General features: G+C 38.5%; 1 long non-coding RNA gene across 1 annotated transcript; it reads left to right on the top strand.

Annotated features, from left to right (window-relative positions):
* Positions 1-229: 229 nt before the first annotated feature.
* LOC111929095 (uncharacterized) lies at positions 230-7,662 on the top strand. Its single transcript, XR_002864517.2, has 3 exons — positions 230-370; positions 7,190-7,313; positions 7,540-7,662. It is a non-coding gene; the product is annotated as an uncharacterized LOC111929095 (long non-coding RNA).
* Positions 7,663-14,819: the final 7,157 nt, after the last annotated feature.

Here is a 14,819-nt window from a genome sequence, read left to right on the forward strand (position 1 = left end):
ATCACAGCCTGGTTGGTGGCTCTTGCTCCTGAAGGAATGCCCTGGAATTCCTTCTCATCCCTCAGCTCCTGTGAAAGGTTCCCATTCCTGAAACTCTGTTTAGTGAAACCTCTTTGGGTGTTCTGAGATTTCTAATTCCCAGACTTCTCTGTTGGTGTTGTCACAGTGGAGCTTAAGAGCTCACTGAACCGGTGAATTTAACAAGGACACTCTTCCCACAATCCTGCAAACTGCTGGATCACTCAACAAGTACTTAAAAAATGTCCTGACCATTATTTCCTGCTCTTCTCCTCAGACTTTGCTGAAAACTTTGATTTGATAGAGGCCACACTATTGCCCAGTGCTGCATCTTCCTGACAGTCTTGTCTCTGTGAGTTCCTGGTATATATTCCTTCAGGATTTTTCAAGTTTGAAATTAGATACATTTATAGTTCTAAATAATTCTGTTGCTTACCTGCATCTGCTATGCTAATTCATTTTCCTGTTGAAAACCTCAGGGCATAGTGCAATATGACTGGAATTGTGTTGTCTGGAAGTCAGTGCAGAGCAGAAATGACAGTGCCTTATGGAAATGAAATATTATGTGGAATCTCTCTATGCAACAGTGAAACAAGAACAAGGAAGGAGGCTAGAGGGCAAGGAGAAAGGGAACCCTGAAGAAGAGACCTTACAGAAAGAGGAATTTGGGCCTTCAAAAGGAGTGGAGTGTGACAATTTCCCATTTCCATGGCTATCTGTATCATAAACAGTTGTGTTTAAGTAACTGTTTCTCAGTTCCCCTGACATTATGCATCCTCTCCAACTATTGCTTCATATAGGTTTTGCTATTAGCAGGACAGAAATTATATAACTATTGTACAACTCTAACATCATTGGAAATCTGTGCTGTTTAATATAAATTCTTTCTGAATGTCCCAGACTGCAGTGTGTGCTGAGAGATCTGAGCTGTCTGGGGAATCCAAACCATGGGAAAAAAAAATAGGGATGCTAAAACTCCTAAAAATATGAACAGCTTTTCAAAATCATAGCTTGGGTCTGATTTTTTTTTTACCTAACTGTTTTCTTTGTGGTTTAAGTTATTTTTTTGACATTCTACTCCATGTGTGCATTTTTCCCCTTTCCTATTGCAGTCTTGCAGCTGTAGAGCTGACACTGGTTATTATGCAATTTATCCTTTCTTTAACACTTGGACCAAAAAAAAATAAAAAAGAATTTCGTAGAGTTCCAGAGTAATTTCATTTGCTAAGTAGCAACAATGATTTTGTATGTTAAAGGCTTTCTGATTTCTGAAGTTCTGTCTTTTTTATTACTAAGTTTTTCAAGGTCTGAAAAGTTGGTTTAAAAATCCTAAAAAATACATTGATGTAAACTCTCAGTTTCAGAAGCAAGGGCTATGTGCAAAACACTAAATTTTGATTACAAGTTTCACAGGAGTAGTATTTGTACAGTATTTGATAACTGAAGTCTGAGCACTTCAATGATCTTGTCCCTCAAAAAATACAGGGAATTTGAACTTTGGGGTTTTTTAGCTAGTGGTCAACTTAAAGTCTGGTAAGGAAATAGAAGAAGAGAGAAAATGAGCCACCATGCAAAGAGTATCAAGACATTATAAACTTAAATCTCCCTAATTTTTTGGATGTCAGATTCTAGTTCTAAGAGTAAAATCATTATAGATTTTACAGGTAGTTACAAAGTTTCTTAGGACTTTGTGTACTTGTTTCCAAAAGGGAAATAAAATGTTAAATTAAAACTCTGAAATGTTTTACAAAACAGACAATGACAAAACATCTATGTTCTCTTGGGGTTTTTTTTTTCTCATCTCTCCCTTTATATCACACAGTTTCCTATTGTGGTAAAAGTTTCTTCTGTATCCCTGTTTTTTTCTATGGCAGTTTATCTTCATACTATGAGATCAGCTGTCAAACATGGTTTGGAATGCCAAGATCAACAGTCTTCCTGTCCCTTTTTGATTAATTCACCACCACAACAGAAAATAGCCAATGTGCACAACATTTAATAATTAGCTTCTTCTGCTGATGAAATATAAATTAAAAGCTAGTGACAATACTAAGGAGGAGAATATTTGTGAAACAAAGCCAGGAAATTAAGAGGAAAGACACTAGCATTCCTCTCTTTAGATTTTATCCTAAAATACTCAACTGGAACAAAATTGCTTGTAATATAGCACCAGACTTTATAAATGTGTTGTTACTGAACTCTTGGGTAGCATTACTTAGTTTGATTAATAGCCAAAAACACCATGCCAGGTTAGTAGTTAAATTGCTATTATGTAGCATAAATTCTCACAATCAAAATACTTTACAGATTGCAATTGATTCCCAAAATGACCTTGGAAAAGAGATAGCAGTATTCTGTTCCTCAAGAAAATGACTGGTTTTACAGAGTAGGAAAGTTCCTCTAGGGAATGTTTTAGAGCAGAAGATTCTGGAGTGCATCAAAGACTGTAGATGTTGAACTCCAGGTACACAAGTTATCACAGACCTTCTCTGGTGTGGTGGCAACATTATCTGAGTTTTGAAATGAAGGACTGATTTTGAATTAATCCACACAGAGTATTTGTTTTGTCTGGTGCCTGCTTATCACATGAACATCTGCCATATGGTTGTGGGATAACTGTGGAATAATGCTGTCTGAATATATGAATATATGATTCTTCTCCTCCAAATATATTTCAACAAGCCATAGAGAATCTATTCATTGCTGGCTTAGTGACTGGAGGTCCTGTTCAGAAGTGCAGGAAATATTGTGGGAAATATCAGAAAAAGACAAATGGCATGCTTGGTGAAATTCTCCTATACAGGAATGGTAAGAAGATCACCTGATTTGCCTGCAGCTGGTGATAGGGCACTTTTGCAGCTTCAGTGCAAAAGTCAAACAGATGCATGACAGAGCTGCTTCTTTAATCAGTTTAAAGTTTATTTTATGCAGAGCAATCTGTGACGGACCTTTGGGATGACTCCACAAATGTCGGTGAGATTCGTTTGTATTTCTAATAGAAACCATATCAAAAGTATCCTAAAATTAGATAATCAGGAGCTGCACCAAGGGCAGCTCATCTGACCTTGTGCAGACATGGGAACACTGACCCCCTGTTCTGGAGCCCAGGGCTGTGAATATAGGGGTCACAGGGCTTCAAAATCTGAGACCACCCTTTTCCAGGCATCTGATAAATTGCAGGGAATTGCAGTACACAATGAGTTACTATGGTTTGGTGCACACACGCTGTAAGAAATCTGGGCACTCCTCCATTTCAGATCTATTTGGCTTAGAGCCTCTGGATGGAGCGCAACCTCTCTCTTCCCCTTCCTTCAAAATCAACCCAGGTCAATGCTTTCTTTGTGGAGGTTAAATTGCATGGTTTAGTTACCTCCCCAGAACTGAAGGCAGCTCTAGACATAAACAAAAGGAAAAGCTATAAAACACAATAGAGATAAAATATGAAACACATTATTTGTCTTAAAAGCATTTTTTATATGTAAACAATGCAGAAGCTGCTGTGAATAGTGGCTGCAAGTCTGCCAGTTAACCTCTGAGGTCACAGACTCTGCCCAGGTTTCCTGCTAAAACATGGACAGGTTAGAAAGGAGTTCTTCGAGATTTTAGCATATAATGGTCTATCACTTCAAGTTTCTGTATTCAGTGGGATGCTCTGGTGCTCACAGCAAGTCCTACACCTGGTGGTTTGGCTGTGCTGAAGTAGGGGAGTTGGTGATTTTTAAGGACTCTGCAACAAGGCCTCTTTTCGGTCTTAACTGCTGTGTATTTGAAGGGCTTTTGAAATTTGTCATTTTGTGTATGCAATGTTCTCCTAAAATGGCCAATGACACCTTAGGCAGCCATTCCTTCTTCTGTGAATGTCCAGGACTTCACCCTTTATGTGAAATGGTTGTGATTCCTGATCTCTTCCAAGCAGCACATGTGCTGGGAGGGAAGAGAGAGTGGAAAATGGAATAAGCCTGCTCTATAGGTAATGGTTTGTAGCAGCCTGTTTTCAGAAACTGGTGGTAGTCTTAACTCTTCAGTTGCATATGAGATAGATTTTCAGTCCTTTCTTCACATTTTTCTGTTTTGCCAGTTCCAGTTTTAACTATCTCCAGGGGTGGTGACTCCACCACTTCCTTGGGCAGCCTTTTCCAGTGCTTGATAACCCACTGATATGGACAAGGATTCAGGTGTTGAAAAAGAAGAATCAAATGTGGAAACAGATAAAAATCCTCCACTTTCCAAGCCATTTAATCAATATTAATTCTCAGTGGGCATCAGCAAAATATTTTTTTTCTGTGCTATACACCTTTTCAAACATCTGCATGACTGTTTGGGAACTTACTTTTTAGGAGAGTGACAATTACAGTGGTCTTAGGGACAACTGAATAGTCAAACAGAACTCATCATACCCTCATAAAAGTCTTACCCTCATCAAAGTCTCCCCTCACCATTCCCAGAGGAACCTGAGGGAAGACTACAACCATTCTGCTAAGCTTCTGTCATCTGGACTTCCACCACAATGAAGGAATTGATTATCCACTGGGGACATCCATCTCGTTTCTACAGAAGGAAATCGCTGGAACACAGCCCAGAATTTGGGCCAGTGTATCTATTTAGGCATAAACATTTACATAGAGATGAAAAGGCAAAACTCATTCCTCCTGTCAGACCACTGAAGCCTATGGAAATACAAAAGGATTCAACTGATCTAAGGGTTGCACTGGGGAGAGGAAAAGCTACCAAAACTGAAGATGAAAGTAAAAAGCCTCTCTGGACTTCCTTTTTATATGTTTCCTTTACTCTTTCAAGACTTCTTAAATCATTCTCTTTTGTGGCTAGATCAATCAGAAATAACTATGCTTACCAGTTTTGTTCCATCCAAAGTATTTGGAGGAGCTCCTTTAGCCATACTGTCTGGTGAATGGGTTATTTTGGGGAAAAAAATATCCTATTTTCCAGGTAAGAAATATAAGAAGCTGCTAAGAAATCACCAGCAACTAAATAGACTCCAGTTGTACTATTCTGCTGCTGGTAAATTTGTTCATAGTATCAATAGGAGTGGATGGATTTCATTTGTCAGTCAGTGGGGCAGCACTGTGAATGACTTTTTGCTGGTAAAAACAGTACAGGAGAGAAAATCCTGTGTTAGGACTTTCACATGACAGCTCTGTCTTGTATGTTTGGTCAGAAAAATATGACTGGTCTGCTCCCCCCTCTTGTCAAAAGCCTCAGAATTGGCTGAGGTTTAGCGCTGTCAAATCTGAAGATTAGAGAAGATCTTCTAAAGGTGAAAATAGGGGACAAGGCCTGAAGCCTGTTACTGCTTTGAACATTAGATGAAAGTAAGTGGCATTGTCCTAATTAGATTGGGAGGCTCTATTATACTTTATTTAATGGCAGTCAACTATGAATGCTGTTCTGGTATGTTCTGAAATCCCCAAGGGACTAGGTCATGGACTGGCATGGATGAGAGAAAGCAGAGTTATATCTTTTCTGCTCATGGCTCATAGTTTGGAATTCCTGTTTTAAGTGCAGCTTTGTCTTCTCCTAAGTGCAGAAAATTTTGGATGATAAGTTTGAAGAATGCTGGAAATTTGGTAGTCTTTTTCATGCTTAGATACAGGAATAAACTAGGAAGAATTCATAAAGAAAATGGAATTTAATGCCTTAGAAGGAGCAGATTAAACATATGTTCCTTGGTTCATACCATGGCCTGGATGTAGTGTATATAACCTTTTAAAATCAGAGGTAAAATTGCTGGATCATAAATCCTCTTCTTGAGTATTATGTGCCTAACTCCAACTGACGTCAATGGAAGACAGAATCTGAACCACTCTAGCTGACATGTGAGAAGGAAAAATGAATAATGAAATGAAAATAACATCTCCTCATGTTGGCTGTAGATCTCTCTGTAAACCATGTGTCTCTTGAAATGATTTGTACGAGCTATTATGGTGTTTTGTGGATTACAAAACCACTAAAGAAGGAGACCAAAATAGCTAGAGGTGGTGATTCTGAGTTCATCTGCCCAAGTTGACATGTGGATTTGTTTCTCAGCTGTAGAAGAATCCACAGAAATCTATACATTGGAGGAAATCACTGCAGAAGTTCCTGCTGGATAGCTATCAGTCGAACCAGTCTAAGTCAGGGATTCTCTCCAGCCCTTCAGAGCTGGTTAACAAGACAGTCTCCTCAACTCAGTCCTTCTCAAGTTTGATCTCCCAAGCTGAGTATCAGGTTGTACCTGTGAGCCAGATTCTGTCTGTACTCCAGTGAAACAGAGGTCCCAGCTCCATTACTTTCTACTGGCACAACAAATGTCAGTTGTCAGCTATGGATATTTTTATACCTAAACCACTGTGTATGCAGCTCACACTTGAGCCTGAGAACAACTGGATCAAATGCTTTATTATGCACATATATGCTGGTGTCAAGCATTGAAAAGCCTTGTAAATTTGGATAATTAGTAGTCCACTACAAGCAGCAATTAAAATACTTTTGAATCCTTGCCATTTGGATTTTCATTCACATTTTGAATCATTCAGCTGGTTTCCTGCAAAAATTAGAAGTTCAGGAGTACGCAGTTGCACGAGTTGTCTTGGGCAATTGCCCTTGTCTTAAAGTTTCATGTCTGATCTATGTAAATGCACACAAAATCTTTTCAGAATCATTTACTGGGACATGGATATGCCAAATGGAAGGACCCTGTAACTTTGTTTTATCTGTGTTAACTGTAACTGTGTGTCATCACCTCTCAAATAATTTCTTCAGGTAATCCAGCTCTTGAAGTCAAGTTTTACATAACTGGTGTCCACTCTCTGCCTACCAGCAATCCAATATTGAAGTATTTGAGGTCAAGAGGAATTGAAAGTGTGCAATTCAATACTGCAAGCCACTGCTGAGCAAGCTTGTGCTCAATTTTCTTGTCAGAAGCCCTGTAAATTATAATAATTAAACTATAAAACTATCGTGACTGCTTTGATCCAGTTGCCTAGACAAAACTCAAAGCAAAACACGAACTGAGGGACATCTCAGCTTCTGGGAAAGGAGGTGATCTACCACAGTTCCCTGAATAGAACAGACATTCATTTAGCTATAGATTTGAAAAGATTTGAAGCTTGAGGGGTACCGGCTGCTTTACGTTTCCAACCCTTGAGACAATTTCATGCTTCTCTGCCTGCAGGATTCTGGATGCACATCTGAGCACCGTGTCTGGAAGTTCTGAGGCTCTTTATAACCCTGAGAACCTAGAGAATAAAGGAAGGAAACAACATATATTTCTCGAATGAAGTGGCTAAACAGCACTTGTGAGTCATGATATGAAAGGAAATAATTTGAATTAGGTGAGATGTGCATGGCAGCGTAACGGAAAGAGAGTCTCCTCATTTTCATCAGCTAATAATCAAAACATTTTGACACAACTTCCAAAGGAAGCCAAAAATATGGAAACGATTATTTAGAGAAGAATACAGCAAAATTATGTATATGCTTGTATTTTGCATCTGAAGGTAAACTGTATTTTTTTGTTTCTAGATGGATATCCCAGGCAAATATATTGACCCAGAAAAAAGAAAGCAAGACCTCTGAGTGATGTAAATAATCTCATATGTAGAAATATATGTATTTTTTAGTTACATACTTAAGTCACCATGTTAATTCCAGTGCTTAACAATTGTATTGTGCAATTGAAGAGCAGAAAAAATGTTCTTGTCACTTACATAAAGAAGATTTTTAAAAGTCAAAAAGTGCATGACTTCTTTGATGTAGTATTTGGCAGCCATTTTGACCTTTTTCTTTCTGCTAGGGTTTCAATGTCAATGGCAACATTGTGCAAATAACAGATTTTAAATATTAATTAGTTTTTTATTCAAAGCAGTGTCACCTGCCAAGTCTGAGGTTTAAAAAATCCCAGACATAATTTTTTATCTGAGTGAAAAGAAAGCATCTTGAACTATATTGTGATCTAGTAACTTAGAAGATTTCAGAATCCTATTTTGTCTTACTTGGCAAAGATCTCTCCAGACTCAGACCAAACAAAGGGAACTGTCCTGAAAAAACTTTTTCAAAATTATGAATTAGAATTGGATTTTTATAAACACACATAGTCTCATAAACAATGTATTATTGCTATTTTCTTATTCATAATTTTCCATCATTTTTGCTTGTTCATCATTCACTTGTTTGCAAAAACATTTTCTGAATGAATATGAACGTTGAATGGAGGAGGACAGACGAATTATGTGTTACTGCTGATTCAAAATGACACACTGCAGACAAAATACCGTCAGTGCAAAGATACATTTCATATTCCTCCAAGGAACTGAAAACAGCCCTCAAAGTTAAAGTTCAGTTGCTTTCATTTCCAGTCCATATAACATACTTAGTGATTGCTGAGTCCACACTTTTTCTCTTCCTAAACACCACAGTATTAGAAATACTTTTGTACATGTCACCTATCTACAATAAAAGGCAAACATCAAGGTACAGCAACAGCCTTGTATTAATATTGTAAATTGTGGGAACGAAGATGTCGTAAAGAAGAGCAAGGAATCTCTTCTTCTTGCAGAATATCAGATCTAATTTCCCTATGAAGATACCCAAATCAGCGAATGGAGCACCAAAGTCCTTTATCTGCAGGGCAGAAATGACGTGGCAGTCAAAATACTTGTATGGAAGTAGAAAGCAGAAGAGTCTAACAGGAGATCATATGAACATGTAAGAATGCAATCAGAAATTAGAAAGGGTGATAAAATATAGAAAGAAGAATGCCTACTTGTTACAGTGGGTAACAAGTAGGCATTCTGCAAACACTTTAAGAGGAGGACCCAGGAGAGAGCTGGTCCATTGCTCAAAGAAGAAGAAAAGCTAAAAATAGATGCCACCGAGATGGTTGAAGAATTAATGAAGTTTTGCTTCAGTCTTGACTAAAGATAAGAAAGCTAACATGGTATCAGCAGCAAAGGGAGAAGATTTTAGGTGAGAAAAGGAAGGAAGAAAGAAAAAAAGAAGATGGCTGGCAATCAAATTAGATTGATTTTCAAATCATCTGTAAGTGCCAGACTTCCTCTGTGAGCACACAGGTAGCTCAATGAGAAATGTCAGCATCAACAGTGGTTGGCTTTGAGAGCTTGCAGAAGGATGAGTGGGATCCAGAAGACTCCTGAAAGACCATGACAGTTCATAAACTCAAGAGTTGCTGCTGACTTCTCTGCTTTATTCCCAGCTGGAAAGGGCATTCCGACATCTCTCAGGGCTCTTTTTTTAGAAAGTTTCCCCCCTCTTTTGCAAGTTAAGTGGGTTTTGGTTTCCAGCCAGCCCTTCTCAACTGCCTCTGGAATAACCCAGTTGCACTTGCCCAGTTGAGCTTGATGGGAGTCAACTGCACCTCATTATCTCTGCTCAGAAAAATTCACCGAATTCTAGGCCATTGTTTGTCTTGGCAGAGGGTGTTTTTTATAAGAGCAGGGGCATGACAGCACCAGTCCTGAGGACACCAGCCCTCGTATACAGTCAGTCATGTTTCACAAGGTGCCAAAGAAAATAATTATAATTTACTTGAAATGATTGGTAGAGAGCATGCAGATTTGCTTCCCAAGAACTCTGCCATTTGGCTGTTTCCCTGCAATAAACACTACATTTATCTGGGAAAACAATACATAGGACAAAAAAACATAATAATGATTTATTTTGCTTTTTTGCACAAAGCAGGATCCCACTTACATAATGTATTCCTCCTTCACTTTAGGATATGTCCTGTGGATATATTCATTAAGAGAGAGGAGTATTTTTTAGCAGTTTGTCACTTCTTCAGTGTATCCTGATAGCTTAGAATTACAGTAGATGTATAAGACATGTTTCTTAATAGCCTTCTGGATATTCTGGTTTCCTTGGACTTGCTCTTCACCTGCTTATGGTAAAGTTGAGCTGTATTTCTTCTCCTTTTCTGGGGTGCATTAGGAAGAGCACTGTCAGCAGGCAGAGGGAGGTGACCCTGCCCCTCTGCTCAGTCCTGGTGAGGTCACATCTGGAATGCCGTGTCCAGTTCTGGGCTCCCCGGTAAAAGGGAGACATGGAGCTCCTGGAGCAGGTCCAGTGGAGGGCAAAGAGGATGATGAAGGGACTGGAGCATCTCTCTTAGGAAGAAAGGCTGAGAGAGCTAGGGCTGTTCAGCCAAGGGGATGGAACCGGCTCTGCTTGTCCAGGCAATACGACAAATGGCAAGGGGCAGAAACCGATGAAGAGGAAGTTCCACCTGAACACAAGGAAGAACTTCTTTCCTTGTGCAACTTCATTCACATGTAAGTGACTGAGTGCTGGAACAGATTGTCCAGAGAGACTGTGGAGTCTCCCATGATGGAGATACCCCAGAACTGGACACAATCTGTGTGGACACAGTCCTGTGCCATGTGCTCCAGGATGAACCTGCTTGAGCAGGGAGGTTGGATCAGATGACTCATTTGGTCCCCTCCAACCTGATTCATTCTGTGATTCTGTGAAACAAAGTGATGGCATCTGTGTGGGACTTGATGATCTTGAAGGTCTCTTCCAACCTAGTGATTCTGTGATTTTTGATACAACACATAATTAATACACTTTATCAGTGCAAGAAATGACCAGCATGGCTAACAAGTATCTGCAGCTCCACTAAATAAAATGAAGTGTGTGCACAGACTATAAAACTCATCACTGCATATCTACAAAATTAGTAATTCAGAAAAGGATTATTTGTAATCAATAGCAATATCACATAGGGTAAAAAGATGTGTTGTGCTCTGGGGCACAAGGCAGGCACTGGATGGTGGCTGGCTCTTCTAGGGATGGCTTGGATGTGGCTTGATTTAATTTCTGGTGAAAGTTTTCAGGGATAAAACTGCATCTGGGATAAAACTAAACCCTGCTCTCACTCATGAAAGCTGTTTCCTCAGCATGTCTGTGCCAGAGATTGGCTTGGAAAGGAAGATATCCCTAATGAGCTCTACACAGTAGTGCAGAATGATGGAAGAAGCTTTGTCCTATAGAGACCAGAATTTAGAAAGAGTGAAATAGACCCTTTCATTTTATCATGATCCTTCAGTATGATGAATATTCTGCCTTTTACTTTGTGCATCTGTTTAAAATGTTCTTTGGACCCTGATGTATGAGGGCATGTTTCTATCCAGACTAACATCAACACAATTCTTAAAAGAAAAATTCTACAGGCAGTCATTGCACTGATGGTCAAACCACACATGGTTTTCCTGTTTATTTTGTCCTTCTCCTTCCTGACATCTTAAAGAATTATTTTGAAAGAATTATTCTGAAAGAATTATTTGGAGTCACCTGCTTGTTGCAGTTTTTCTTCCCTGCTTGTTCTGGATGATGACTAGTCATCATCCATCCATGAATAGTCCATTAAACTATCCTTCTATTACTGCCATATGGAGATGGTTGGCTGTTGAGCAACTGCTATAGCTGAAAAGGGGAAGGGGTGGTGGAATTAGCATAGCCTTAACATTTAAAGGAGAAAAAAAGAAGAGAGTAAGGAAAGTGCCATTACAAGAGTATTTCCTGTCTATTTACACTGACTTTTTAACACACATTCTTTAAAAGGCTGATATATAGATTTGATTTTAGTATTTTTTACTTTGATCCTTAATAGTTCAAACTAAAATTATAGAAATTGCTGGTAGCTGCATGTCATTAATAAAATTTCCACCTTGCATCTGTATACAAAAACCCCCTCCAATCTACTTTAGAATAAATAATATAGAAATATTTAGAATTTCTGTTTATCACATTTTGGTGATGTGCTTAGACAACGTGACCACAATTTGCTTATAATTCCTTGAATAATTAGTTTTGATTATGTTGACTCTCTATCTCAGAATAAATTAGCTCTAAGGTGGTACTACCTGGTTTAGCCTCTACAAAGCAGTTTTAACATGTCTTTTTCTCACATGCCTTGTTTGAAGATGAGAGAATGAAAGCTTCAGTTCACGTGTCTTTTTTCAACGTATTTAGTTTGCTATAGTAGCATGTTCTGTCTGTGGTAAGTAGCCCTGGAGCAGGAGTTCTAAGTATCTGGGGGTTTGCTCTAATAGAGCATTCCAATACTTAACAAATGGATTTTAGTAGCTTGCTTTTTGATGCTGACTGTATTATGCCTCTGAGCATTTTGAATATATGTATCCTGTGAGCCTTTATGGCCATAAGCCTTGTGCAAACCAGGATGCTTTTAATATCTTCATTAATGACGTGAATGGGAAGGACTGAGTGCATCCTGAGCAATTGGGTCTGGTGGAAGGTGTCCCTGCCCACAGCAGAGAGGGTTGAAAAGAGGTGTTCTTTAAGGTTCTGTTCAACCCAAACCACTCCATGATTCTATGATTATTTGAGTCAGGCATTTGTGAGATACTATTTCTCATAATTCTGTGAGGGGAGTCTGTGTGTGGGGAGGGATAGGTGAAAAAAGTCAGTGAAGTTAAATAAAGCACATGTTTAACCAGGACATATTTAATCACCACTAAAGTTGCTTCAGGTTTTATTGGCCACCACATACCTAAACTGCACTCCAAAAACTGAACCTGTGTTGTTTGATGGCTTCTCCTGTTGTGATGGATAAAGATCTTGTTTAAAATGATCCATTTCTTCTTGTCACTTGATTTAAAGGTTGATTTTGGCTTCAGAATTAGTCCCGTGTGTTTTGAAATGTGAGCCTGAAAGCTGGTTGAAAGCCCATGTAAATTTGGTACCAGGGTGCTCACCTTTGACAAGGAGAGGCCAGAGAGTGCAGTAAACAGTGCTGAAATGTGGCTGCGTGTGACAGGGGTCACTGTACTGTAATTCTGAGACTCAGTGACAAACAATGTGGCCTACACTGAGTGTGCCTAATCTAACTTTGTTCCCCAAAACGGCTCTCTAAACTTACAACTTCACTGTTCATAAATTACATACACATTCTTAATCTAGCAGAGGCAAATCCATGATATATGTCATATGTTACATTACACATAGCTCTTTTACTGCTGCTGTTAATGTTGCCCAATAAGTATTTATAAGGCAGTCTAATAATGGGAAACATTTTTCATTAGTCTAAATGCTTGCTTTTTAAACAAATGGTGTTCCAGTCCTTAATGTTTTAGCTTCCCCTTTTCTGGTGGTTAATAGGCTCTAGCCACCTAAATGGAATTGTGTCTGTTTACTTTAGGATAAGCTTATGCTGCACTGGTAGGTGTTTTGCTTGTCATTAGAACATGAGTACTTAGGTTTTCATCTGACGTATACAATACAAGTATTATTATTATTAGTAGTAGCTTTTAATTATGAGGATTTCTTGTATTTTTGATATATAAGAAGTAATTTAGGCAACTGTTCAATGCAAATTAAGAAGAAAATTAAAGTAAGAAGAAAATGAAGAGTGACAACAACGCTTCCCTTTGTTGTAAAGTTTGTGACATCATTCTTCAGGAAAGAGTGAAAGGGTGTCACAGCACCCTGAGTTCTCTCATTTAACTGAGCAATTTAATGCCAGTGACAAGATTCAGAGAGTAACATGAAGATCCCTGGAGATTACTGGAGGACAGGTGACAGCTTATGTTATAAAATTTCCCTATAAAAGAATTTTATTAGCTTTTTAAAGACAAGCTCAAAACCTTGTTCTTCTTGATTCCTCTTTTTCCTAGGAAATTTGTAATGGTTTTGATTTGTATTCATCCAGTGGAAAAAATAATCACAAAACCAGCTCAATAGAGGGGATTGAATGCTCAGTGAGTGACAGAATTCATGATTTCCTCATCTATGTGAAATCTGAGCAGGGAAAAACCCATCTTGTTCCTGTTTCTAGAAAGAGCAATATTGAAACACTCATTTTTGTCTTTCAGACATAGATACAGCGAAATGGAAATCCCTCTGGGTTTTAGACAGGGGCTAGAGAAGCAGCATTTCCTGGACCAGGACTATTAGTACTCACATATGCTTGTAACAATTGTGACAGACAAAAAAGATATGATAAATATGATCCCAAAGAACACTGTTGTAAAGGTAAACTTGCAGCCCATCTGTCACAGAATCACATTCTAAGTGCCAACAAATAATCTTTCCTTTAGATAATAAATCTTAAATTTGTTTGGGTTAAGTTCTGTTTGATTTGGTTTTTCTTTTGCATAATTTTATATCTGAATCCATGTCTTCTCAAGCAGAGGTAATTTGGGGACACCTGTGTTTTAAAGGCCACATTTGAGGAAAAAGTTGAGATATACAACAAAGCAGACAGACTTTTTCCAAAATGGGAACAAAAGAAACTGGTTCCCTCAGTGTAGTTCTTCAAGGGTGAAATTTACCCTGACCTGAGGCCTTAAGTGGGATTTTAGTGCTGTCTGATCTTTGAACTAATATGCTAGAGAGATGAAGGGGAGGTTTTTGGGTTTTTTTTTTTCCTATTTCCTGCACAAAAAGAAAGCAAAGCAGGCAATGTGTTATAATTATTGTAAATGCCCAGAGGATTCCATGTCTTTGAAAAGGCCAAAATGAAGATGCCCTCTGCTGATATCTTTTATAACAATTGTAAAGTATCTCTATTAATAAATGTAATCGTTTAGCCAGAGAAAACTTCCAAGAAAAATTGGAATAAAATATATAGCTAGTTGGGAATGGGGTCACTGAGATACTTGCTGGGAAATATGTACCTGTATTAGGCTATGAAATCAGGACAGAGCCTGGCTGAATTTATTCCAGAAGCAAGAAGAGTGGACTGCCCCCCTGAACTATGATCTGAACAAATCAGCACAGAGGTCTCGATGCGTATTAAAACCCCACAAGTACAGTGAACAAATAAT

Source organism: Cyanistes caeruleus, chromosome 5, assembly GCF_971803275.1.
Source record: "Cyanistes caeruleus chromosome 5, bCyaCae1.hap1.1, whole genome shotgun sequence".
Classification (NCBI taxonomy): domain Eukaryota; kingdom Metazoa; phylum Chordata; class Aves; order Passeriformes; family Paridae; genus Cyanistes; species Cyanistes caeruleus.